Raw genomic sequence first — 23,537 nt, forward strand, 5'->3', positions numbered from 1 at the left:
TGAACAGCAACCTCTGCATAGCATATCCTGAGTTCCTATTCGTCTATGGCTGGAAATGGAACATGGAGCCAGGCCAACATCATGCATTTGCTAAACTGAATATGTTGGTGGATGAGGGAGAGTTACCTCGATTTCATTGGACCCAAAGTAGTGATTCTAAGGTTAGCGCAGAAGCCAAGTCTACCACTCTGCCCCTGGTTAGAGTTTGCTCTGAAACGAAATATAAGGACATTTGAAGCGATTTTGTTTATATACATTTAACTTTTGGACTTCAAATAAGTTTATCTGACAAAACACCCAGGACCTGATTCACAATATAAACGTACATTTCTGTGTACGTTTACGATTTTTTGCTATTCACAAAAAGATTTTCGTGTAGCATCTTTACTATCGCGGAGTCTCGACAAACAAAAAGCCCTATCTTTTTATGTGCGGAGACTCCACACTCATAAAGATACTACTCGTAAGTCCCTTCGTGAATAGCAAAAAACTGTAAACTTACACAAAAATGGAAATGTATCTTGGTGAATCAGTGCCCAAATGTATACTATGCTTTTCTCATTCCAGAAATTGAGCTACCTCTTGTAACTTCACATATCACTATTCATGGCACAAGTACACTACTATAATACTGTTTAAGTGCCTCAGACTTCAGTGTATTCAGAATCAGTAGCCAGGCTTCAAATTAACATAAACTTAACATAAAAATAAAGCACAATAACATGTGAGTCCTCTGAAAGGCACTCCACTGGTAGCCACGGTATTGAAATGTTACATTCTAGCAGTGTTCACCCTCTGTATAATGTTTTAGAACAAGTGCCCAGCTATTTGCAGAAGTTGGCTCCTCACTAACTACCAACTAGGTGGCTAATTTAGATGTTGGAAGAGAGGGAACTCTATTGTAATGGCAACAGATTTCCCTCCCTGCCAACACAGTGGCCCGCCTTCCCGAATTAAAGAGGGCAGATCATAGGCTTGGCTACAGTGGTGATTATTCTGGATAAACTGCTTGACAGAGATGCCTAGCATGGACCAAGAAATACATGTTGACCATTCGGCTGTTAATTGAAAGATTCACCCTGGCAGAGGACGGTCCATCCTATTTAGAGATCCCTGTCTAACTTACGGGAATCTCTGTGCTGTGAGGGGAGCTCTTGCTGTGGCCGGCTCTCTCCAAAGCACATAAGATTTTCCAAGTGGGCAACATGATCGACGCAACTGCCCAGCACACAAAAGAAGGAGTTTGTTTTCTCTGAACAAAAACTTCTAATGAAATCAATGTGCTGGGAGATGTCCATCGGCACATGGAGGAACGTTCCAGGAACAGGTTGAACAATTTATTGTATTTGGTGTACTTTCTCTTTTCTCATTCTAGCAATTTTTGGGCGTTTTTCAGTTGTGGGCTAATTTGTTCAGTTCTTGTGAAAATTACACAATTTTGCTCTTCACTACTAATTGCCAGCTGTTCTGGAAATTCTGTAAAACTAAACTACGTAATAAAGTCTTTGACCGAGATCATAACAAGTAAAGTATTGTCTTTCAGCCCAGAACATCCATGCTATTAACTATTCCCCACTGTGCACGCTACCAAATATCCTCCTTTTTAGGAAAGTAGAATAATCACCTGACAACCATTCAGATGTTCAGTTTGAGTTTCAAATGATTACCTTAACTACACTAACTCCTCACAAAATGCCATACATATCAATCAAATGAGTTCATAAGCACAGCATATTGGTTGTGTGCAAAAGCCTCTCTAAAGGGCCCACAAGGCAGCATTATTAACACTACTGAAAGTAAGTAAATGCAAAATAAGCAAACAAATAAAAATAAAACTACATGATTTGAAGGGAAACAAGAGAATAAGCATGAGTTAATCAGAAAGACTCTCTAAATAATGTGATGGAGAGACTGAGAAACGTGGGGACCAATGTCTTAAATTGTTGGTAGCAGTTTTCACTTGTTTCTAACAGTTAGTGGGTAACCAGGAATGAATTAACTGGACTCTACACTTTACAATTTAGGAGGAGCTTGGCTGTATTTGCCTATGGTATCATGACCTCTTCCCCTTTGTTTCCAGGTCTGCTCACACCCTTTGCTTTGGCACAGAGGGAAAGAGATTGTTCCATTTTAAAACTGTCCTTTTGATAGGATAGCAGTCCAGACACATCCTTGCTCATAGAGCATGTGCAGGGGGATAGCCCTCTATTTAGGGGCAGATGCTGGCCCGTCAAAGGCAAGCCAATCTGTGCCCCACAGTGCTTAATCTAAGTAGTTAGTGTAAGATGCTGCCATTTGTCAACAGTGAGGTATTTGAAAGCTCCGCTATACTCAAGAACAACTCTTAGGCTACTTCATTGATGTATCAGATATTGATAACGCCTTGAAAGAATATCTGTTAGCGTTTGGTGTTAACTCTCATACAAAGAAGTCATGCACTAATGAACATGAGCTGCCTGTGCTGTTAAACTGAGCTCCCATTGTCTTCGAATTAATGCGTACAAGGGGAACCAAGTGCAAATATTAGAAGGTTCAGATACCCTGCGCTGAAGAAAATCTGTTATTAGACTTTTAACCCAGGTCTATTCAGAGGGGTTAATCAATGTTCAGTTTATTGCTGCCCATACTACTTACAGTGTTAATCTATTCTCGTGCAACTCTGATTCTTTGTTGCTAACAGCAATATGGCTAAATGACAAGTTCAGACTCTTCCCTTTAATAACGCCTCGGAACCTTGATAATTAAACTTACAAGGAGACACGTCTCAGGCCAATTAACCTTTTGACTTCGTTTGGGGACTTCCCAGAACGAGATATCTGATTAGAATTGCAGTCAATAGATCAATAACCTCGTCAATATTCACAATAACTAATCAATCTAGCCAATCACTAACATTTAATATAGATCAATACAGTTAACACACCATGACCTTTCAGCCATGAATAACCACAACAAATCTAGTAAGAGTTAGGATATTTATTCCCTATTAGTTACAATCTAATATCAAGTTTATTAGTTTCAACAGCAATAAGCACATCAAAACCACTATAATTTGGCAACCCGAGCAAAACTTTATTAAAGCATAGATCATGAACATTAGAATAAAGCACAATGTTAACAGGAGTCAACGTTAGCAGAGCATCATTAGTACATTATTCAACAAAGAAAGAATTCAGTCATTTGTCTATTTGCATCCGATATTAGTGAACTCCTTAACTAACATCTAATTAGCATCAGCATGTTGGGCTTCATGCAAAACAATTTGGCAAACACGAATTTCGAAAAACGTCTAACTATGGCCTCTATCAAAAGAGCAGTTGGTACCTAAAAAGAAAAGGCAAACAGACAATTAAAATTTCATCAGATAGTTACCCATCCAAATGAGTCAGCAAACAGTGTCAGTCTTCGTCCTCAGGACGTCAGTTGATTCGCCATCAGCCAGGATAGGACAAGCAAGTCTCAGTAGGGCATAGATAAAGAACAAGGCTCTTCCCTCATAAGGAGGAAAGTGCATATCGGACATGGGGTAGGAAGAGGATGGTTTAAAGTCTCAGATGGCTAAAAACAAAGGGGGTCATTCTGACCTCGGCGGTAAAAGGCCCTTACCGCCGGTCAGAAGTCCGCCATTCTACCACCGCGGCCGCGGTAAACCGCCACGGTCATTCTGACCCACAACTGACAAACCTCCAAAAATCCGACATCCACAGCAGGCCGCCACATCAGCGGCCAGTGGTAAACTGGAGATGACCAAACCTCCACCGCCACGCCAACAGAAACACGCCCATGTCATTCTGACCCACAAATCCACGCGGCGGTCTTTCAACCGCGGTATTCCATTGGCGGTACACACCGCCGCGCTCAAAATACACACACAGCTCCAAAACACAGCCACATTGGACAATTTGAAAAACACACACCTGATACACATACACACACCACTCCCACACACCCAACCCAATATAAAACACACACCCACATCACCCACAAACACCTACGACCAAAGATCAGAGACGAAGGAGAGAGAGACACATCACAGAATAGAGAGCTACATCACACAGAGGCACACTACACCATCACACACACCACATAGAAGCACAAAGCACCACACACCAATACACTCATCACCACATACACCACCCCACACCTCATCCACGCCACCCCATGGCACCCCAAAGGCACCCACGCTTTTCGGACCAAGAACTCCGGGTCATGGTGGAGGAAATTATAAGAGTTGAACCCCAGCTATTCGGCTCACAGGTGTAGCACACCACTATAGCCAGGTAGGCGGAGCTCCGGCAGCGGATCGTGGACAGGGTCAACACGGTGGGACAGCATCCCAGAAATCGGGACGACATCCGCAAACGCTGGAACGACCTACGGGGAAAGGTGCGCTCGATGGTCTCGCGACACAACATCGCAGTGCAGAAGACTGGCGGGGGATCCCCACCCACTCCACCCGAATTCACAGCATGGGAGCAAGAGGTACTAAACATCCTGCATCCTGTTGGCCTCGCTGGAGTACACGGAGGAATGGACTCTGGTAAGTACAATCTCAACTACTTCACCCCCCCCAGCATGCTAACCCCCACCACCACCCTCACCCCCAACCCCCCATCACACATCCTCCCTGAGAATGTCTCTCCAGCACAACCCACCCAACACCAACCCCGGCATGCCACCACAAACTATGGACACCCATCACCTAAGCATGACCACTGCACATACCCCCCCCCCCCCCAAAACACCCTCACAACACCTCCCCCAAGGGAATGGCAGCACTGGGGGACAAGGGCACCCATAAATCGCACGCAATAGCACACACAGAAACAATAACCATACTCTCTTACCCCATGCAGGACCCGAACGCCAACACACCGGTCAGGAGGGTCCAGAAATGTCCATCCCACCCCCGGAAGAGGCCCCCAGTGATGACAGCAGCTCTGTCGACCTGGAACCTGATGACCAGCCCGGACCATCGGGGACCTCTGGACAGTGGGTTCCCCACACACAGACACAGGCCACACCAGACCCAACCCCCTCTGGGACCAACAGCACAGCTCCCACCCAGCGGGCCCATGCCTCTGTCGCTAGGACAGGTCAATCAGCGGTGTGTCTGCCACTACAGGGCACCCAGGCTAACCCACCACCCCAACAACAACAGGGACCTGGGGGCAGTGGTAGTGGGCACACCGTCCAGGGGACAGAGGCCCAGGGAAACAGGGGAACTCGGAGGGCTGCTGTGCGACAGGGGGGGGAGGAGAGGCCCAGGGAACCCACTCTCCAAGAGGCCCTCACCACCATCATGGCAGCCTACCACCACTCCCAAGAGACGATGGCGACGGTACTGGCCAGGTTCCAGGAGATCCAGGCACAGCAGGAGGAACGCTACATGGGGTTCAGCAATCAACTCACCAACATCTCTACCGCTATGGTGAGCATAGTCCAGGCCCTGAACCGTATAGAAGACACGTTGCGGGACCATGTGGCACCACACAGGGCCCCTGTCACTAGCCCGGACCAGGAACAGCCTACCACCTCCGCCGGCGCTAGTGGTCAGGAGGCCCCACCACAACGACAGGCCACCAGAACCCCACCTCCTGCTGAAGAACAACCACCCCGCAAGAGGAGCCTGAGATCAAAAAAATAGACAGAGTAGGATGTCAAGACCCCCGCCAGCATGAGATACCCCCTGAAGTCATCCCACTGTCCCACATTGCCACCCTGTCCAACCTTGAACTGCCCCTGCTCCATCCTTCCACAGGCATATGGACAATGCACCTGTGAGACTGAGAACTGGACTCTGCCATGGACATTACTCCACCCCCACCCATCACGTGTTAATATCATGTACCATTATCTAGCACTACAAATAAATCACTCATTGCACTGAAATCTATCAGGAGTCAGCCTGTATTATTTACAAATGTATAACACATTACAGATCAATTATGTTCGGTTAACTTTGTGTTGAAAACATACCGAGGTTAATAAGCATTAGTCCATGGGCTAACAAACCAGAAGTCACGCAGTGGGTCATACAGCACTGAAAAGGGAAGGGAAAATCAAACATCAGTCTAAAAGAACTGGGGGGAAATAGACAAAGTTGAGATGCAGGAGTCTTCAAGTTAATGTAAAATGGCGTGGGTGATTCTTACCTGTGTGCTACTGAAAATACTGTTGGATAACTCTGTCCCTGTTGTCTGTGTCGTCCTCTGAGTCTTCCTCCTCTTCACTCTCCGCAGGCTCCACAGCTGCTTCAACACCACCATCTGGACCATCCTCCTGCAGGAAAGGCACCTGACGTCGCAATGCAAGATTGTGAAGCATACAGCAGGCCACGATGATCTGGCACACCTTCTTTGGTGAGTACATCAGGGATCCCCCTGTCATATGCAGGCACCTAAACCTGGCCTTCAGGAGGCTAAAGGTCCTTTCTATGATCCTCCTAGTCCGCCCATGGGCCTCATTGTACCGTTCCTCAGCCCTGGTCTGGGGATTCCTCACTGGGGTCAATAGCCAAGGCAGGTTGGGGTAACCAGAGTCACCTATTAGCCACACACGTTGTCCCTGTAGCTGTTCCATCACATAAGGGATGCTGCTATTACGCATCACATACGCGTCATGCACTGAACCAGGGAACATGGCATTTACATGGGAGATGTACTGGTCAGCCAAACAGACCACCTGGACGTTCATAGAATGATAACTTTTCCTGTTTCTGTACACCTGCTCATCGTCTTTTGGGGGTACTAAGGCCACATGGGTCCCATCAATGGCACCAATTATGTTGGGGATATGTCCAAGGGCATAAAAATCACCCTTCACAGTGGCCAAATCAACCTCCTCAGGGAATAGAATGTAACTCCGCATGTGTTTCGTCAGGGCAGACAACACTCTAGACAAAACTTTTGAAAACATGGGCTGAGACATTCCAGATGACATGGCCACTGTCGTCTGGAATGAGCCACTTGCAAGAAAATGGAGGACTGACAGAACCTGCACCAGAGGGGGAATTCCTGTGGGTTGGCGGATGGGGGACATCAGGGCTGGCTCCAGCTGGGCACACAGTTCATGGATAGTGGCAAGGTCAAGTCGGTATCGTAGTATGATGTGGCGTTCTTCCATTGTCGTCAGGTCCACCAGCGGTCGGTACACGCGAGGATTCATCCTTCTCCTCGCAAGTCCCAGCGGACGGTTCCTAGGAAGGACAACATGGAGCACAGAGTCAAGCAACTCACAGGTACGTTCACCACAGCTTGCATAGCACATGGTTATCTATGTATTGAGAGCGTGTATGTGTGGCAAGGCAAGGCCTAGGCCTGTGTGACGCAGTACAAATTATGCCATGTGGGCCCTTGAAATGGCGGCTGCCTGACCTGTGAAGTGGGACAATGGGATGTAAGATCAATGCGCTGGCAGGACGCACCGTAGCGGTAGGCGGTCGAAGACCGCTATACGAAGCCGCATTGGTTAACATTGTAGCCTATGGGTTTCAGGAGCCAATGACGAGGTGCGCCGGCGGTCGCGGTACGCACCGCCGCGGTACGCACCGCCGCGGGCGTGACCGGCATTTTCTATCTGCTTAATCACTCGAGACCTGATCATCCACAGGAGAGGACCTATACTGCAAGTGCTGCTGTGACCTCGGTCTGGAAGTGACAATGGCTGCTGCGACTGGGGAAAGGGCCCCTGCCTTCACGTCTGAAGAGTTGGAGAAGCTCGTGGATGGGGTCCTCCCCCAGTATGCGTTACTCTACGGTCCTCCAGACCAACAGGTAAGTACACCATGTGCACATGGAATGGGCGATGCCTGTGTGGAATGGGGTGGATGTAAGTTGGTGGGGTGGGGGGCGAATGAGGAGTGCAACGCACAACAGATGAGAGCATGTGCCATTTGGCAAAGTTGGTGAGGGAGGGCCAATCACATCTAACATGCAGTTCATTGATGAATGTTTCCTTCCCACCCTGTACATGTCAAATAGGTCAGCGCCCATCAGAAAGTCGACATTTGGCGTGCCATCGCCAAGGAAGTCCGGACCCTGGGGGTCCACAACAGATGGGGCACCCACTGCCGCAAGAGGTGGGAGGACATCCGCCGCGGAACCAGGAAGACCGCCGAGTCACTGCTGGGGATGGCCTCCCAACCTAGGAGGGGTGCCAGTCGTACCATGACCCCCCTGATGTCCCGGATCCTGGCGGTGGCCTACCCTGATTTGGATGGGCGCTTGAGGACATCACAGCAGACACAAGGGGGTGAGTATCAGCACATTCTCCTATCTTTCTGCGCAGTGGAGGCGTCTGGGTGGGGGAGGAGGGCTGTGGGTGACATTAGGCCAGGGCGCTTTCTGTAGGCTAGTCCCCTCCCTTAGGCATGGCCCTGTGCTCCCGGCCCCCACCTCTGTAGGGTGACAAGTACAGCTATTGATGGTCCAGCATCACACATGTGCGCGTTTGTCGTCTCTAGACCTGTTGTCCTAGTCAGGAGTACTGAGTAGTGCACCCCGAATGCGCGGCGTAGTGCATGAGGCTCCTCTGTCTGTCCTCTCCGCCAACGGTGTTGACATTGCATGCACTCAACCTGGTCTTCGTTTTTCTCCCCCCACCCTTCTTCTTCATCTTCTTGTGCATGTGTGCATTAGCATCATCAGGCGGAGGAGATTTGGCATCGGAGCACGAGGGAGCTGCCAGTCACAAGGCCCCGGTGGCCCCAGGAACAGACACCGAGGGCACCAGTGATCCGGAGGGCGAGGGGAGCACCACAACGGGGACCGGTGGTGAGACCAGCGACACAGACACGTCCTCGGATGGGTGCTCCCTAGCGGTGGCGGCAACATCCGTGCCCCCCGCCTCTACAGGTACAGCCGCCACCCAGCGCACCAGCCCCGCCCTCCCAGCAGCCCCTCAGCCTACGCTCTGTGCCCGCTCGCCCAGGAAGGCGGGCGTCTCCTTCGCCCCAGGCACCTCAGCCCCTGCCCCTGTCACCCCTGCTGCCCTCAGTGCGGAGCTCAGTGACCTCCTGAGGACGCTCATTGTTGGGCAGACTACCCTTTTGAATGCCATCCAGGGGGTAGAAAGGGAGGTGCATCGGAGCAATGCCTACCTGGAGGGCATTCATTCGGGTCAGGCTGCCCATCAACGATCGTTCAATGCTCTGGCCTCAGCACTGACGGCAGCCATTGTCCCTGTTTCCAGCCTCCCTCTTCTGACTGCCTCCACCCTGTCTCTGTCTCCTGTTCCTCAGCCTATCCCATCCACACCATCTGACCAGCCTGCACACACCTCAACACCCAAGGGCAGCTCATCCAGACACAAGCACCACAGATCACACAAACACTCACCCAAGCAACACCCAGATGCAGACATGCCAACAGTCACTACCACCTCTGTGTCCCCCTCCTCCTCGTCTCCCTCCTCCCTCCCTGTGACGTCTACACTCACACCTGCATGCACACCAACATCAGCCAGTGCTTCCATCACCACCACACCCTCCAGTACAGTCCGCACGCGTGCAGTCACCACCCCCACTGCCATTTACACGTCCCCTGTGTCCTCTCCCACTGTGTCTGTCACCCCCTCTTCCAAGACACACAAACGCAGGCAGCCACCCACCCAACAGCCATCCACCTCACGACAGCCTACAGCACCAGCACCTTCACCCAATGACAGCACACCTGACTCTCCTACAACCACATCCTCTTCCTCCACTCCCATCACCACTTCTCCTACCCTTTACCTTGGTCCTAAAAAACTTTTCCTCGCTAATCTTGACCTCTTTCCCTCCGATGACCCACCCCCTCCATCTGCAAAGAGTCCCAAGAGCACCACAGTGTCACTGTTGTGCATGGGTTCTGGAGTCCACCCTTTGCCAGCAGTGACACTTCAATCAGCAGCAAGGACACATCCAGCCCCCCCCCAGGGAAGAGGACCAGGAAACACAAGGGCCGCCGTGAGAGGACTGACACGGCTGCCCCCAAGGAGCAAAGTTCGCCCACTTAACCTGCCACAACATCTAGGGGAGGCAAGGGCCCGAGAGCCACATCTAAGGCGCGAAAGGGCAGCAGGGCGGAGAAGTCAGGCAGCAGGAGCGCGGAGCAGGTGGGCCCCACATGCCACGTCCCAGCTGTAAGGGAGGACACCCATGGGCCCAGGACTCTGTCACCGAAGGGTCCAGAAACATCACGGTCGGAGGGGGACTGAGCAGGGAGTCCAGCCCAGGTCTGGCTCCCTTGACTTACTGGATGAGCACCGCTGAACAGGGCCCGCCGTGCAGAAGAGCACCGCTGAACAGGGCCCGCCGTGCAGAAGAGCACCGCCGAACAGGGCCCCGCCGTGAAGATAGGCACCGCTTTACAGGGCCCGCCGTGCAGAAGAGCACCGCTGAACAGGGCCCCGCCGTGAAGATAGGCACCGCTGAACAGGGCCCCGCCGTGTAGATAGGGACCGCTGAACAGGGCCCGCCGTGCAGAAGAGCACCGCCGAACAGGGCCCGCCGTGAAGATAGGCACCGCTGAACAGGGCCCGCCGTGCAGAAGAGCACCGCTGAACAGGGCCCCGCCGTGAAGATAGGGACCGCTGAACAGGGACCCGACATCTCAAGCACCGCTCCGCTGGGCCCCGCCGTCTCAAGCACCGCTCCGCTGGGCCCCGCCGTCTCAAGCACCGCTCCGCTGGGCCCCGCCGTCTCAAGCACCGCTCCGCTGGGCCCTTCTTGTCAAGCACCGCTCCGCTGGGCTCCGCCGTCTCAAGCACCGCTCCGCTGGGCCCCGCCGTCTCAAGCACCGCTCCGCTGGGCCCTTCCTGTCAAGCAATGTTAACGAATCACTGTGCCCACCATGCCTCCTCCAGAACCAGTGGAGACTGTAATCCACCTGATGGACTGTGGCTTTGCACTCCCCAGGATGGCACAGTGGGCAATCCACCCACTGTAGAGACTTGTGAGACTGTGGCTTTGCACTCCCCAGGATGGCACAGTGGGCAATCCACCCACTGTAGAGACTTGTGAGACTCTGGCTTTGCACTCCCCAGGATGGCACAGTGGGCAATCCACCCACTGTAGAGACTTGTGAGACCGTGGCTTTGCACTCCCCAGGATGGCACAGTGGGCATGGTGGCCCCTTCGTGGATCTGGCGTCGTGGACTTATGTGGCTGTGGTGCCCCCCCCTTCCCTTCCCCCTGAGGTGCCTGTAGATTTGTCATCAGATGCCCCTGCAGTGTTCTCTCCAAAGGACTCAGGTCTCCTGTGTGGGCTTTGCCCTTGTGTTGTTACACTTTGGCCCACGGACACTTCGATTTACTTTTGATGTACGGAACTAATTGCCTCGGTTATCCATTGCAGTGTATATAGTATTATTTTGGTATGAATATTTTGCATAGTTGACCTATATTTGTCAGAGCCTATTTATTACATAAATTTTTCTTCACAATTTAATTATGTCTTTGCATTTTTCAGGGGGGTTTGGGTGGTGTCACTGTGACTTGTTGCTCTGCATTGGTGTGTACATAGTTTGGGGGTCGCATATGTGTGTGCCCGTAACCTTTCCTCCTCCCCCCTCCCGTGTGTCGTAGGTGCAGTACTCACTGTTGTCGTCTGCGCCGGCGTTCGTACTCGTGGTAGATGAGCAGGTAAACGAGAGCAGGTAGGATGTTTAATTCGGGTTCCATGCTGTCCTCCGTACTCGTGGAGTGTGTTTCGGTGAGCGTTTTCCCGTTCGTGTTCTGTTTCCGCCGTGTTTTTATCGGCGGTGCTCCCGCCCCGGAAGAGGTGGCGGATTGGTGAGTTATGATAGTGTGGGCGGTACATTGTCTGCCGCCTGCCTGTTGGCGGTGACCGCCGCGCTGTTTTTCTGTACCGCCGTGTGCGGTCGGAGTGTTAATGTGGCGATCTCTGTTGGCGGTTCCCGCCAGGGTCAGAATTCCATTTTTTGGACCGCCGGACTGTTGGCGGGTTGGCCGCCGCTTTATCACCGACCGCCAGGGTTAGAATCACCCGCATAGTCTCTCAGAATGGCAAGATTTGGTGAGGAAGAATGGCAAAAGAATGGTTTCAAGAGTGGCAAAGTAATGGCTGATTTCTCCTCGGGTCACGCCGTTATATCAAAACTGTTGAACAAGTCTCTAATTTCCCATTGGGCAGTATTTGGTGCATCATTATCTCTGTCTAATAAATCTTCGCACACCTTACTAGAATATTCACCTAACACAGTTCTCATGCAGTTTATTGTCTCCTGTGATTGACATCTTCAACAGGTGGAATGTCAGGTAAGAAAAGTTACACTTATCGCTCCAGTCAGTAGTTCCATTGTCTTCTCCTAGTCCAGGCGACCTTGCAGCTGTTGAAAATTACACTGTTGCATTCAGCAAGAATGTCTCCTTGAGCAAGTCGGGTCCCATGAGAAAGAATTTACTACGGCTACACACACATATCTCTAGCTTCTGGAAAAGTACAGCTTCATGTCCTTCAGGAAAGCAGCACATTGCACGTTAGAAAAACACCATTAATATGAGACCAGGCAGCTAGGCCCAGACGCTTGCTAACTAAGACCTAGTGAGTAATTTAGCATAACCAAGTACATAACTCTTAATGCTAATGCAAAGTCATACATTAGTACATTGTTAATTCATTATTAGTCAGTTCCATTAATCATCGTATACATTGGTGGCCACTCCCCGTGGGCACATTTCTAACGCATACATTATTTCTACATTAACACATTTCTATGCAGCTTCATTACACATTATATTGCAAGCTTTTCATGTTAATACTGATTTTAAAGGTCACACTCTAACACCTTCCAATAGGTTTTCAAATTCTCCATGTAAGTCAATCAGGTCACAGAAGAGGAAGAATATTCATTATTTTTCTGGAAGAATTGTCCTGCACAGCTCTGTGCACCCTCTTGTTGCTTTCAGTTCAAGTAGTAATTAGCAGAATGTCTCCCTCAGTGGATTAATGTATTCATTTTCTACTTCTTTATTAACCTTCTGATCATGAAATCAATTTACTCTCTGAACTCTAGAGCTGCTAGGAACTTCATGCTAACAAAATAAACATCTAGTCATTTTGGGTGATTTTACACATTTATAAGAAATAGATCACAACAATTATTTAAACCCATGAATTTCTTAGGTATGAACCAGCTTATTTGTTCACATCCTCATACTAAGGGACACATTTTTGATCAAATATGCACAGAAAATGTATTTATCTCTATTACAGATATCCTGGTCGGATTATAAAATGTTAAATTTTAACTCTGAGGTGAAATCAGAGACGGAGGTTGTTATATCCAGACATGCAGTCATGCTAAGACATTGTAATGTAATCTTATGATCTTGCAGCAGTAAGAAACTAAATTGATCTTCACAAGAAATTGTGAACCACACTTACAAATTACCCTCGGTTGAGAAGGCCTTAGACTGTCTGAATAAAGCTCTGACTAATTTTATGTGTCAGTTCATTCACTGTTCTATGAAAAAATGTCACAAATCTAAGCCAGCATTAGCTTAGTTCAGTGAAAATCTTAAGAAAGCAAGGGGGTGGTTCACCAATTAGAGAGGAATTTGAGTTTTTTGTCACAAAAGGAGGAGATAGAAACTTTATCGAATAAGGTTAAATCAGGTTCCCTAGATATAATTTCCCTTCTAGCCTTTTAAAGAATGTAGGGCCATATGTATGACCACATTTTCCCATAGACACAGAATGGGCAAAACCCTTTGATACATCTGGCCCGTAGTGAGGCAGTGAAACCAATGGTGAATTAAATTATCTCTTTGTTTTTAGCATATGGCACAATCCCACATGAATGGAGGAGAGGAGTAGTTAAGCCTCTATTGCAAAAAAAAAAGAATTTGGACAGCAACAATGTAGCAAACTAGCACCTTGTCACCCTTCTGCGATTACTAAGTAAGCTTAATGAGCAGGTAGTAGCCAAGCAACATACTTTCTACCTTGCAAAAAAATATCTCAGTCAATAGCAATTGCGTTTCAGAGGAGTTAGAGTCACAAAAACAGCACTTGTTTATGAGGTTGAGAAGATCCAGTCGACCACTAGTCAAAGAGACTCAGCAGACCTGCTACTTCTTGATCTATCCACTGCCTTTGACACTGTGGACTATAAAATCTTTATAACATGCTTAGAGGGAATTGGAAATTAAAGGCAGGTGCTTTCCTAGTTCATCTTTCTTACAGGTTGCACCCAAAAAGTGGTCTTACCCACATACAGAAAGAAAGCTCATCAACTATCTTATTTGGTTCCTCAAAGTTCTTGTCTATCACCAATATTGCTCAACATCTACCTCTGCCAATTCTTATTAAATCATTTGGCTGCTCTATGATTTCAGATGCTGATGGTGCATAGATAATTATTTGTTTAGACCAACACTCTCTAGGTTCTATTACTATTCTTCCATGATGTCTACTTGTGGTAAAGGTCTTGATATCCTGTTAAATTCTTCAATGAAGTACTTGCACACACCTCTGCTAAATCTTCAATGTGGAAACACCATGCTCTTCTCTATTTCAGGAGCGAGCAAATCTAGATTTGGTAGAACATAACCACCTACATTTGGACCTTAGTTGTGGAACGCTGTACCAATCAGGCAAAAATCCATTTAATTTCACCTTATCTTCAGGAAATCCTTAAAATTCTTTTTGTGGTGCTAATTGTGCCAATATTTCGGCTTTTTTCAATACCCTATTTTAGAACTTAATTCAGCACAACATGGCTTTTCTAGGTGATTGCTTGCACTCTGATACTATCTTGATCTTATTTCCCCTTCATTTATCATGTATGTATGTATGTATGTATGTATGTAACTATGTATCTATGTATATATCTATGTATGTATGTGGTACTGTATAGCACAAACTTAGCCAGAGGCTTTAGAGTGCTTTACAGGTTCACAGGCAAGGATGCAGTCAGCAAGTAATTTGAGAGTTAGCCAGTTTATGGACTGTTACTGCATCAGCAGATCAAAAATAACATCTAACATATCTACATATATATATACGCCTGCTTTAATTGAATGTCTAACAGTGCATTGCTTTGAGGGGCCATCTGAGAATTCCAATAAACTTATGATTATAAATGCTTTCATTAACAACTAATAAAACTAGACTATAGATTTAAGTATCAATCAATCAATCACATACATTTATAGAGCGCGCTACTTACCCTACCCTTCGAGCAGTAGCATTCCCCGCCCCTCCCCCAGCGCCTTGGAACCCTAACGGGTAAGTAGCGCGCTCTGTAAATTTCTGTGATTGATTGATTGATTACCCGTTAGGGTTCCAAGGCGCTAAGGGGGGAGGGAGTGTGACTGCTACTGCTCAAAGAGCCAGGTCTTGAGGAGTCTTCTGAAGGCGAGTAGGTCTTGGGTCTGTCGTAGGTGGGTAGGGAGCGTGTTCCAGGTCTTGGCGGCGAGGTAGGAGAAGGATCTGCCGCAGGAGGTGGTTCGTTGGATGCGGGGGACGGTGGCGAGGGCGAGGCTTGCGGATCGTAGCTGGCGGGTCGGAGTGTAGAAGTTGAGTCTGCTGTTCGGGTAGGTAGGGCCGGCGTTGTGGAGTGCCTTGTGTGCATGGGTGAGGAGCTTGAAGGTGACCCTCTTGTCGACGGGAAGCCAGTGGAGCTCTTTGAGGAGTGGGGTGATGTGGCTGTGGCGGGGGGCGCTGGTGATGAGTCGGGCAGAGGCGTTTTGGATGCGTTGTAGTCGTCGGAGGTGCTTTGCTGGGATTCCTGCATAGAGTGTGTTGCCGTAGTCCAATCTGCTGCTGACGAGGGCGTGGGTCACTGTCTTCCTGGTGTCGGTCGGGATCCACTTGTAGATCCTGTGGAGGGTGCGGAGGGTGTTGTAGCATGAGGAGTTGACGGCGTTGACTTGTCTGTCCATGGAGAGAGAGGAGTCGAGGATGAATCCCAGGTTGCGAGCGTGGTCGGTGGGTGTCGGTGCCGTTCCAAGGGTGGTGGGCCACCATGAGTCGTCCCAGGCGGAGGGGGATGTTCCGAGGATGAGGATTTCCATCTTATCGGTGTTCAGTTTCAGGCAGCTGTTCCTCATCCAGTCGGCGACTGCTTTCATACCTTCGTGGAGGTTGGCTTTGGCGGTGGCGGGGTCGTTGGTGAGGGAGAGGATGAGCTGGGTGTCGTCGGCGTAGGAGATGATGTTGAGGTCGTGACGGCGGGCCACTTGTGCGAGGGGGGCCATGTAGATGTTGAACAGCGTCGGGCTCAGGGAGGAGCCCTGGGGGACGCCGCAGATGACGTTGTTGGCTTCTGAGCGAAAAGGCGGGAGGCGGATGGTCTGGGTTCTACCGGAGAGGAAACATGCGGTCCAGGCTAGGGTTTTATCCTGGATACCGGCTTCTTGGAGGCGTGTCAGTAGGGTGCGGTGGCAGACCATGTCAAAGGCCGCTGAGAGGTCCAGGAGGATGAGGGCCGAGGTTTCGCCATGGTCGAGTTGGCGTCTGATGTCGTCCGTGGTGGCGATGAGGGCGGTCTCGGTGCTGTGGTTGCGTCTGAATCCGGTTTGCGATGGGTCGAGGATGTCGTTGTCTTCGATGTGGCGTGTCAGTTGAAGGTTGACAATCTTTTCTGCAACTTTCGCTGTGTAGGGGAGGAGGGAGATGGAGCGAAAGTTCTTAAGGTCCTTGGGGTCGGCTTTGGGTTTTTTGAGGAGGGCGTTGATCTCTGCGTGCTTCCAGCTTTCCGGGAAAGTGCCAGTTTCGAAGGAGATGTTGATGATCTTGCGGAGCTGGGGTGCGATGATGGAGTTGGCTTTGTTGAAGATGTGGTGGGGGCAGGGGTCGGTCGGTGATCCGGAGTGGATGGAGTTCATGGTCTTGTGTGTTTCGTCGTCGTTGACGTTGGCCCAGGCGGTGATGAGGTTGATGGTGCTTGGGTTCGGTGTGGTGATGGTGGTGGGCGTGGTCGGGGTGTTGAAACTGCTGTGGATGTCGGTGATCTTGCTGTGGAAGAATGCGGCGAGGGAGTCGCAGAGTTCCTGTGAGGGCGGGATGTCGTTGAAGTTGGCGCTGGGGGTGGACAGTTCCTTAACGATGCGGAAGAGCTCTTTGCTGTCGTGTGCGTTGTTGTCTAGGCAGTCTTGGTCTTTGAAGGAGGTTCTCTTGCGGTCCTGATGAGGTGGTGGTGTTGGCGGGTGGCGTCCTTGAGGGTTGCGTGGTTGTCCGGTGTGCGTTCTTGGAGCCATTTCTTTTCCAGTTTCCTGCAGGCGTGTTTGGAGGCCAGGAGTTCATCGGTGAACCAGGAGGCTTTCTTGGTGGTGTGGTTGCTGGGGGGTTTCTTCAGCGGGGTGAGGATGTTGGTGCAGTTGTTGATCCACTGTCTGAGGATGTAGGCTGCGGCGTCGGGATCGGTGGGCTCGCTCGGGGGGTCCTTGGAGAGGGTGGTGTGAAGCTGTTCTCCTGTGACATTGCCCCAACTGTGGCGGGGGAGCTGATGGTTGTGGCGGTGTGTGGTGTTTTTTTTGTAGGTGAAGTGGATGCAGCGGTGGTCGGTCCAGTAGGGTTCGGTGGTGTGGTCGAAGGTGAAGTGGTCGCTGGCGGAGAAGATGGCGTCTAATGTGTGGCCAGCGGCGTGGGTTGGTGAGGTGACGAGTTGTCTGAGGCCGAGGTTCGCGAGGTTGCTGATCAGCATGGTAGAGTTGGTGTCGTTGTTGTTCTCGAGGTGGGAGTTGAGGTCCCCGAGGATGATGTAGTCCGTTGAGGCGAGTGCGTGGGTGCTTGCGAGGTTGCAATTGCGTTGCAGAACTTGGCCCGTGGTCCGGTGGGTCAGTAGACGAGCGTTCCTCTGAGGGTGGTGTTGGGGTCGGTGTGGACCCGGAAGTGTAGGAGCTCGGCGGCGTTGAAGTGGTCGTCTGTATGTGTGGTGATCTTGAGGGTAGACTTGTGGATGATGGCGAGTCCTCCTCCGTAGCCGTTGGTGCGGTCCCTGCGGGTGATCTGTATCCGTCTGGGATAGCGATGGCGATGTCTGGCGCGGATGAGTCGTTCCACCATGTCTCGGTCAAGAAGGCTACGTCGGGGCGGTGCTGTCGAGCAGGTCCCAGAGTTCGACGGCGTGTTTGCGTGCGGAGCGTGTGTTGAGGAGTATGCGGCGGAGATGGTTGGGTTTGGCGGTAGTTGGTTTGGAGGTTCGGTCGCAGGTGAAGTGGCAGTTGTGGCAGGCGAAGGGTCCGTGGGTGTGCTTCGGGCGGCTTGATTGCAGTGCTGATCTCGGCCGCTGTTGAGTGCGTGGAGGGAGTTAGCGTCGTAGCTGAGGCTGGGTGTGGTGCAGTGGGGTGCTCGGGGACCAGGGGTTCTGGCGCTGGGCGCGGTCCAGGCACTGACGGGCGCAGACAGGCTTGTCTCTGGCGCGCATCCGGCGCGCCCGCTGCGCAGTCGCGCAGCGACTGGCATTAAGAAGAGGTGGAGGGAGGGAGGAGCAGCTGGGAGGCGGGTGGGAGAGCGCGAATGGGGGGAGGGGGATGGGGCCGCGGGAAGCGGGGGAGAAGCGGCGATCGGGGTCAGGAACGGCGGCAAAAAACGGAGCCTAGGAGAGAGGGAACAGAAAAGTTAAAAACCTGGTGAAAAAACAGACTGAAATAACGGAGCCTAGGAGGGCCTAAGAGAGAGGGAGCAGAACAGTTGAAAACACAGGGAAAAAGCAGACTGAGATGACGGAGCGCAAGAGAGCCTAAGAGAGAGGGAGCGGAAGAGTTGAAAGCACGGGGAAAAAGCAGACTGAGATAACACAGAGGGGTGAGAGGAGAGGAGAGATACGGAAAGAAAGGCGGCACAGCGAGAGAGGTGTCAAAGTACACAGAGCACACAACAGTAAGGAAAATACAGAACAGAACAGGGCAACAGCAGACAGCACGATACTTACTGCCCACCACTGGGCCACCAGGGATGAGGCGCAGGCGGGAGCCTGCGGGTGGAGGCGGGCCTCGAACTCACGGGCAGCAGCAGCGGCAGTCAGGGCACCAGCAGGGTGCGCTGGGGTGGCGGGGGAGCGTCTTGGCCTGTGAACAGGTCAAAGATCGCCTAAAGTATACTAATATATTATCCAATTACAAAAGCCTTTATGTTTTATCGCTATTGAGGTTCACGGAAGATTAAAGTCATTAAATTATAAACTAAAAACCAAGGGGTCAGTGACTTTTTTTTCTGATGATTTTGATCATGGCATAGGGTCAAAAGTGGGAAGGCTGCTAAGAGGTTGAAAAGGATAAGGAAACAGGAGCTGTTGACTACCATGAGGAGGCAATGGTATATAACTTGTACTGCTGCCAACTCCGAGCTAGATTAGGGTGCCAAGCTGGCTGACAGTCATGTAGGAGGTGGGTGTATTATTCTGATTTTACGGTTGGAAGGTGGCTGACTTCTTGATCGTTTTAATGGGGAGAGATCGATAAGCCATAGGTCTGTGAGTGATTTTAGTGGGAGATTTCCTTTTGTTAGCGGGGTCTATGTACATTAAAGTTCAAAGAAAAGAGTATATTATATTATTATTATTATTATTATTAACATTTCTCTTTTAGAAAATACAACTGCTCAAATATAAATTATATAGACCAGCAGAACAACAATATGTGTCTAGTTAACACATTAGCATTTTTAAATTCAGCAATAAGCTTTTAAACCACCAGTGTCACTGTAAATAGAGGTTACCCTGCCCACAAGTAGGATTACCAGTCGACGCTATTTCCTGAAGTGTGCACTGTGCAACAGCTCTTTCACTTCCCAAGCATCTTACGACCCAGCAATCAGGTTTTTATAATTTATGTCATCAATAAAAAAGAAAAACAAACTTGGAGACATTTACCAGAATATCGTGAAAGAATTAACGATTGTTAATGAGTCGAACTACCCACAATAATTTAAATAATTCAGACAAAATGTACTTTTCTATTAAAAAAGGGTAATTATTGAAAAGATGTCATCAGTGGGCACATCATTTTTTCCTGCAAGAGTGAAACCTAAAGAAAGCACATGATATCAAATATGGACTAGACTCAAGTCCATGACAAGCATTGGCAGAGCTAACTGGTCTCACTTTGGGATGCCAAGCAGGGTGTGAAATAAGTTCCACTCTGCAGTTTCTAGGTTTTGCCTGAACAGCTCGCATGTGCTGTCAACAAGAACTTTTGTAAAAAAAAAAAAGCTTAAAAATAGGATTAGAGCCCGCCTATTAATTGCCATTAGTTACGGTTGGCTGTCACTCGACTTTCCTTCCTTCTTTTGCCTCCTGCTTACCTTCTACTTCCTGCTGGGTCTTGAAGTGTTTGTTCCCCAGTGGAGCTTTGGCCAAGTAGAGTTTCCTTTCTGCAGCTAGTGTCTTTCCACAAGCTCAAGAAGATATTTTTAAAGAATTAATATTACATGCGTTTTATAAGAGTGCATGTGTCTTCAGACCCGCCCTCCTCCCACCATCCATGGCGTTCCCCCACCCCCTTCTCCATTGTGTTGCTACTCCCTCCCTTCTCCCTCACATCTCCTTTGTGTTGCTTGCCCCCGCAACCGCCCGCTCTCCATTGCAGTGCTTTTCCCTCTCGCCTCCCCTACACCGCCCTTATGTTGCTTGGTGCCTGTGCTTCCCCTGCCCTCTGTTGTGTTGCTGTTCTCTCCCTCCTCCCTCACACCTTTGTGTTGCTTGCCACTCTGTAATCCCCCTGCTCTCTATTGCATTACTGCTCTCTTCCTCTTCCACCACACTTTCCTGGTGCTGCTTCACCCCCTCCTCCCTGGGATTCTTCCACCCTTCCCTGCATTGCTGTCCCCCCCTCATGTTCCCCATGCCCCTTTCAATCCTCCTGCCCAATCAACAATACATTAAACAAAGGCAAATAGCTTGGGCGGATTTGAGTGCTATTTGGCTTTGCTTCATTTTGTTTAGGCATTCTGAACCGCAGCGTGGACTGCTGTGCAACGTGCTTAAAGAAACAAGCATTTGCAATGCAATGGGACTCTCGTTTGCTCGAATTAGAGCTATTAGCGTTGTAAATTCCTAACTGGACTTTTCTTGCCACATAAATTGAAAATGGAAAGTAAAACAGTTGACATAAGCAAGTTGATTCAAAGCGCGATGGCTGCTATGAGAATGAGCTTGAAGGAGAGACACAAAACGAAAAAGAAGTTTGCACGCAGTCAAACGTATTGGCAAATGTGCAATTATCCATGTAATGGGGTCGATGTCCAAGGCTTTAACCAGATTGCCCCAAGGAGGGACAAACATAAAGCGTTTAGTAATGATAACAAAGGATTTTTGAAAGGCAAGCCCATGAACGAGTGATAGCGATGGGCATGTGGTGGGCGTGCTTAAAAGCCCAGATAGATCATAACAGGCCAGAGCGATTGCGCACTCGACCTAAAAAAGTGGTATAACACTGTCAACGTTGACGCATATCATAGTGCTTTTATTACTTTAATCCATGTTGTACAGCAGCCAGCGCTGCTGTGCAACATGTCTAAAAACATTGACAAAGCCAATAGATCTACAATAGGAGAAACCTGTTGGTTTTACCGCTGCTTCTTAAAGTACTTCTAACTTTTAAAATTGTATTCTTTCGAAATACTCACTCATGCTTTGGGAAGACGAAGAACAAATACACACGGATTGTAAATAACCCATCCATTTTACAGTACTGTGGCACTTTATTTCCAGTTGGTGGTACAATTGGGAATTTATATTTCGATTTCCATGTGGCTATATACTCAATAAAACAAAAAATACGATTTTAATGAGAATTCGTTTTTGAAGCTTATTTCCATCCAGGAATATTTTCTCCTAATAATAACGCCGACGTAGGTAATCTACTAAACAACTTCCCTTTTCTTGCCCAAGAATTTAAGCCTCTCTTCGTTTAGACCGGGAGCGCTCCCTGTTGCCATAGTTACTTGCCATGCATGTTCGTTTGCCGCCTAAATCGTTATAGGTTGAATTCAACAAAAGGCTGATTTTCCACTGGGTAATCTGCAGTCACTAATTAACAGAGACTCCTCTCTGAGTCCGTGGACTGCATGGACTTGTTTCCTTTTCAGGCCTGTGATGGCACGGGTGGGGCGGGGGCGCTTAATTATTGATGTTCTTCCTTGCCTAAAAGAGGGCTTCGGGCCTTTTTGTTTCATAGTTGGAACAAGGTCTTGGGCACCATTTCTACTCCACTGATGGCACAGCTTGCAGCGGGAGAGGCAGATGGAGGGAGACCCTTTTTAACAGACTGCCAACACCTCCTGGAGGTAGACCTCTCACGACTGTGGGCTCAGTAGATTGGTGCAGACGGCACAACCGATTCATGCACACACATGAACCGGAGCGGCGCGTGCACTGAAAGACAGGGCTGTAACGAAAACGAAAATACACCTGCTAACTAAGGTCCATATTTATACTACTTTTGCGTCGCATTTGCGTCATTATATTATGTAAAAGCTGCGCTAATTTACAAATTCTAATTATATTTCGTACGTTTGCGCCGATTTTGCGTAAAAAAATGACGGAAATGCGGCGCGAAAAAAAGTATAAATATTGGCCTAAATTGCTAAGCAATCACATCGGTAATGCATATTTAGCTCTAGTACTAGCCGTTGGTTCTACTCCTCTGGAACGTTATTTTAAGTGTATGTATATTATGCGTTCGGACCTGTTAACGTTGTTATTAAGTTTATTCTTGAAAACATACCCCCTTGAACGGAGGATGTGATTGAAAGAGTGGACTTCTAAAACATGGGAAGGGGTGTTTGGATTTATTCACCCATTGAGAATTATGAGATTTGCATATTTTATGCACATCATGGCCATCAAACTGACAAAGGAAACACTTAGCCCTAGTCTGAAATTGTCCCACTAATCCAAGAAGCAAAACTGGAAAGATCCAATAAATCCATTCACTGCTCATTTACCAGCGGTCGACCTGCAGGTGCGGCTCAAACCTGAGAGCTGAAGCGCCTCCTGAAAGTAAAGCCTCAAATAAGGTCGGATTCGGACAGAGCAATGCGGAGACATATGAGTGAAACTAAGCGCGCGTGCGTTTTCCACGATCGAAAGAATCGCTGTATTGCGACCTAAATATTCTAATTTAAAAATAGTTACTTGTTACCTAAGTACTACGATAACAGATGGAATTTATACAGAACGCAGGGGCACTCGCTTTATCTACCGCTGAAGGCTTACATGCTGTTCCAACCCCTACGCAGGACACAAACCTACGACTTCAATATTACAAAACTATGGCTGCACTACAAATATTTAACCCCTGAGCTCATTTTGCACACAAATCTAGAGGTGTGTATTTCTTCAAGAAATATGTATAATGTAGATTTTCCAAGTAATTTATGATGGAAAGTCTTAATTTTATTAAAGAAAGGGAGGCGAGTATTATGCTTTCTTTTCCTGCTTTATTTTAACAGCAGCCAAGAGAGAACACCAATCCCAGAGGTTTGCAAATCAGGCAACCAATGGGAGGACTAGAATAACAAGTTAGCCAATCACGCTATGCACTATAAAATATACCAATCCTGACTGCAAGCAGCCCTCTTTTTGAC

Source organism: Pleurodeles waltl, chromosome 4_1 (genome assembly GCF_031143425.1).
Source record: "Pleurodeles waltl isolate 20211129_DDA chromosome 4_1, aPleWal1.hap1.20221129, whole genome shotgun sequence".
Taxonomy (NCBI): Eukaryota; Metazoa; Chordata; class Amphibia; order Caudata; family Salamandridae; genus Pleurodeles; species Pleurodeles waltl.